The sequence below is a fragment of the Ostrea edulis genome, chromosome 6 (assembly GCF_947568905.1).
Source record: "Ostrea edulis chromosome 6, xbOstEdul1.1, whole genome shotgun sequence".
Taxonomy (NCBI): Eukaryota; Metazoa; Mollusca; class Bivalvia; order Ostreida; family Ostreidae; genus Ostrea; species Ostrea edulis.
The window spans coordinates 44386086-44391226 of record NC_079169.1 but is presented as its reverse complement, the minus strand read 5'-3'; the positions used below and the strand labels follow the sequence as shown (position 1 = coordinate 44391226).

Sequence of the window (5141 nt, the reverse complement as noted above, 5' to 3'; positions counted from 1 at the left end):
AGAAACATCAGACGGGGAGTGTTTTGTCCATTGGTTTAAAAAAAAATTAAATATATGTAAGTTATGCACATAACTGTTTTTATGTGGGACGACTGAATTTGGTTTTATGATTTTGTAACTGTTATGTGGATGACATTTTTAATGATCTTTTGTTTCCCCTTGGTCACCCCAATTAACTTAGATCCTGTGGGCACTTCCAGATTTAATCCCATTATGTAACCTCCCGATTAGCAAGGTTTCCTGGCCGCTGATTGGTCGAGGCCTTCGTAATCAGCGGCAGTCTACTTCACACTTAGCGTCCTACGACAGTCATCGTCTTACTCTCAGCTTTGTCTTCAATTTGGATTATTTTCACCGTTTTCTCTTTGCTTTAATTGATTGATGGATTACACGAGGACCCGGATTAGCGCATGAAGGTAATATTTTGGCCGTTCTAACTGCATTTCGCTGGTTTCTGTCTTACGTTCCGTGATCGGTGCAGACCTATCAGTATCACTACCATCAGCGATTTTGATACGTAGATTAACGGTGCATTAAGAGACGCTATACAGGTGCATTTGTGAGCGTTACCCATTTGGGGACATTTACTGCTTAGGGTTCTCTCAACTAGTTGCTCACTGTGAAATAAGGAAAATATGAGGACCTTTAGGCTGACTTTGTTTTCTTCTCATGACCACATACATTGCGCATGCGCGAAGTGAAGGTAAACATCCGCCCAGCATGAGTGATCGCATTCGCGTGTTAATTGTCGGCCACAGCTTCATTTCACGTTTGGACAATGCTATCGGAAGGTATTTACCGATAAACTTCAATTTAAGGCAGTGTGTGATTCAGTGTTTCGGTGTCAGCGGAGGACGAACAGATTCATTGAGGGCAAATCAGGGCCTCAGGAGAAAGATCGCGTCGTTCCAACCCGCAATACTGATTTTACAAATCGGTGGTAATGACTTATGCGAGCCGCTCAAGAGACCAGAATCTATAGCTTGTGACATCGTTGAGCTAATGGAGAGTCTCCAGGCCTGCTCAAGTGTTAGAGTCGGGATCGTGTGCGAGCTATTTGTGAGAACTAGACCAAGAGCTATATCACCACAAAATTACGAAGAAAAGAGACAGCTGGTCAATCAGATGCTACCAACGTTACTGCAGACATCTAGCCATGAACACTTGTTGTTCTGGCGTCACCTACGTTTGATGAATAGTCCGCTTAACATCCTATGTGAGGATCGAGTACACTTATCGACAATCGGTAACAAGAAACTGTACCGCAGTCTGCGTTTGGCAATCTTGCACGCCATCGTGTTGTTAATTTAGTATCTGTTATTTGTTACTAGGTAGTAACGTATATGACGAAACATCCTATCTCGGCATAGTCTGTATGCGTTTTACCTACATTATGATTTCTGGTAACATTTACATCCTGTATATAGGTCACCTCATCTTTTTATATTCATATATAAAGTTGCTTTACAGGGTTGATACCAAGTCATTAGAGGAATCCCACTTTTTTCCTGGCACCAGTCCAATTTTGGCATTTGTATGGAACTTGCCTAATGCAACCAAGGTAATGCCAAATAGGTGTTTTGACTGTGTTTTTATCTATCAACTACGCCTGTCATATGTTGGCAGGTAATGGGGTATAGGCCATGAAGGCGCTATAAAAGTACTGAAGTAGCACCTGTGACTCTCTAATTAAGTGATTATCTTTGAGCCCTTGTTCGAGACCTGTTATCATGTAATTGACACTGTTTATTTTTGGTGCAAACACCAAGCCATATATCTGGTTATGTTATACATATGCTTGTGCCAGTCATGTATTTGGCTTGGCTATGTTGAGTGCTTTCGCTGGTCATGTATTTGGCTATGCTATTTTCTTCCTTATGCCAGCCGTGTATTTGGCTTGGCTATGTTAACGGCTTTCGCTGGTCAGGTATTTGGCTATGCTATATTTCTTCCTTGTGCCAGTCATGTATTTGGCTTGGCTATGTTAACTGCTCTCGCTGGTCATGTATTTGGCTATGCTATATTTATTTTGGTGCCAGTCATGTATTTGACATGGCTATGTCAACTGCTTTAGCTGGCTGTGTATTTGGCCAGGCTATGTTTACCCCTTTACGCTGGTATAGATTATTAGCTTGTCCTTTTCTATGCTGCATTGTTTATAAATCCCAATTTTTGAGTCATGTATTTGACTTTGTTTCTTTGTTAGATGTCAGCAAAGCGACCTCCTAAAAGGCGACGAGTTGACCCAGTGTTGACAGCGCCTGATAATTCAGAGACAGTTAGGTCCATAACAGATGCTGTCACAGCACAGGTTCTGGATAACTTAAGGGCAGCGGGAATCGTATCACCCACAACTACAGTCCAGAGTGGTGCAGCGGGGGAATCAACTTCTAGCGAAAGTAGGAATCAAGGCAGTGACACCCCTATTATTCATATTCCTGCACAAAATATTGCATCTACTTTCGACAACTTGAGGCAAGAATACAAACCATTGGGCAGGCCGTTGTATACAAAGATTAACTCCAAATTACAGGAGAAAATTCTCAGTAGAGAATTCATAGACATGTCCGACATTTTGGTTAATCACCAACCAGCAGAACTCAATTTACACTTAGCTGTAAAAAACCAACAAGTAGGGTTAACCTCTAGTAAGAAACGGAAATTTGTGTCCATTGAAACCTGGACAGATGCTTTTTGTATTTTTGCTTCGGTCTTAAGAAAAGCCAACCCACACCCGACATTGGCAGAGGATTTGGCTATTTATATGGATCTGATACGACAGGTCCATAGGGATGGGGGGGGGGGATTGGTATTTCTACGATACCAATTTCCGTCAAGCAAGGCAAAATGACGACACATTGTCATGGGGCACGGTCGATCAGGTGCTACACACCAGGGCACTGAATAAGCACAAACAAAATTCATCTACCATCACTAAGCCCTTTCCAAAACAAGCCTCCCGTAAAACATGCTTCAGATTTAACGGGGGGCGGGCATGCGATGGAACGTGTGGTTACCTCCATTCATGCTACACTTGCAAAGGCAACCACCCAAATTCACAATGCACCAAACCCGGGAACCAATCAAAAGGGGGGTTTGAAAAAAAGGTGATTCATGGGGAAATAAAAAATCCCAGTCAATGTCCTACGAAAGGGAGCAAACCACCAATAAAAACTATACAAAATAAGATAGTTACACCTATTTGTACCAAAACACTGGCGCGTTATCTTGAGGGTTATGACGATGGTAAGAAATCCTACCTCATTCAAGGCTTTACATATGGTTTTCCTTTAGAATTTCAAGGACACAGGGAATCATTTTCTTGTGCAAACTTAAAATCAGCTTTAGACCACCCAGCCGTAGTTGAAGAAAAAATTAAAAAAGAATTAGATTTCAAAAGGGTAAGAGGGGCCTTTTAAAATTAAACCGTTAGATATTTTTCGCGTTTCTCCTTTGGGGCTGGTACCTAAAAAAGCACCGGGAACCTGGCGTTTAATACATCATTTGTCATATCCAGATAAAAATCTAAATTCTGTTAATGCAGGGATATCGGATGAATCTGCAGCAGTTCAATATGCAGGTATTGAGCAAGCAATTCAACGAATCAAAACATTAGGGGAAAGTACATATATGTGTAAAACGGATATTAGATCTGCATTTAGGATAGTGCCTGTTAACCCTCGGGATTTTGGTTTGCTTGGTTTTAAATGGGACGGAAATTTTTACTATGATAAATGTCTCCCCTTTAGATGTCGCACTAGCTGTAAAATTTTCGAGGAATTTAGCACAACCCTTGAATGGATAGCTTTGAATAAGTTAGGGATTTCGGCTATGGTACATATATTAGATGACTTTTTGATTTTGGAAAATTCCAGGGACCGTGCGGTATCCACGCTCAAGGCTTTCATTCATTTATGTGAAAAGTTGGGGGTTCCTCTGTCAAATGAGAAAACTGAACTACCAGCGCAAGTCATGGACTTTGTTGGGATTACATTAGATGTGCCAAAGCATGAATCGCGTTTACCGAACAAATGTCGAGTGTTACTGACTAAATTCATTCAGTTAGACAGGTGCACCCTCAAGGACATGCAGTCTTTGATAGGATTTCTAAATTTCGCTTGTTCAGTGGTTCAGCCAGGTAGAGCATTTTTGCGCAGATTAATCAATTTAACTATGCATGTTGCTAGCTCCCAAACGCACATCTTTATAACTCATGAGGCTAAGGAAGATATGAAGATGTGGAAAGAATTTCTAAATCAGTTTAACGGCAAGTCGATATTTTTGAACGAAATGTTCCTGTCAAGCCATACTTTAGAGCTGCACACAGATGCAGCACAATCTTTAGGATACGCAGGAATTTATAAAAACAGATGGTTTAATGGGGTTTTTCCCAAAGAATGGCAGAAATTAAATATCATGACCCTTGAATTTTATCCCATTATTTTGTCAATTTCTATGTGGGGTCATTTGTGGCAGAACCATTCAATTTTGTTTTTCACCGACAACGAATCTTTGGTATCAGTCATAAACAAACAAACCTCCAAAGATAACGAAGTAATGAAAATGGTTCGCTTTATGGTTTTGCAATGCCTGAAACTGAACATTCTTTTTAAGGCGAAACACATTCCTGGCAAAAGGAATGTTTTAGCTGATCTCCTTTCTCGTTTGCAGATCGGTCACTTTTTGAATCTGGCACCTCTTGCTCAAAAGAAACCCTGCCAAATACCACAGTACCTTCAACCACAGAACTTTTGGGAGTCGTTAAAATACTAACACAGGCTGCTCCATCTACATCAAGCACTTACAAACACGCTTGGAACATTTTTAATTCCTTTTCACAAGAGGTTTTAGGTCAAACCTGTAATCTGCCCCTATCGGCGTCAACCGTCTCGTTATTTATTGGTTACCTTTATAAAAAGCAATTTGCACCAAGCACAATTTCAACTTACCTGTCAGCATTGGGTTATGTACATAAAATGTTATCTTTGCCTGACAATACCCGATCCTTCTTGGTTGATAAGCTTGTCACTGGTACTTGCAGACTGTCACAAACAATCGACACACGTTTACCTATTACTGTTCCTATTCTGAACAAAATGCTTATAGCATTGCCTACTTTGTCAATCTCATCTTATGAGCAA

The 5141-nt window shown here is 40.7% G+C and overlaps 1 long non-coding RNA gene across 1 annotated transcript; it reads left to right on the top strand.

The window, feature by feature from the left end:
- Positions 1–210: 210 nt before the first annotated feature.
- On the top strand, positions 211–3720 carry LOC130046798 (uncharacterized). Its single transcript, XR_008795808.1, has 3 exons — positions 211–416; positions 1471–1561; positions 2207–3720. It is a non-coding gene; the product is annotated as an uncharacterized LOC130046798 (long non-coding RNA).
- The last annotated feature ends 1421 nt before the right edge of the window (positions 3721–5141 follow it).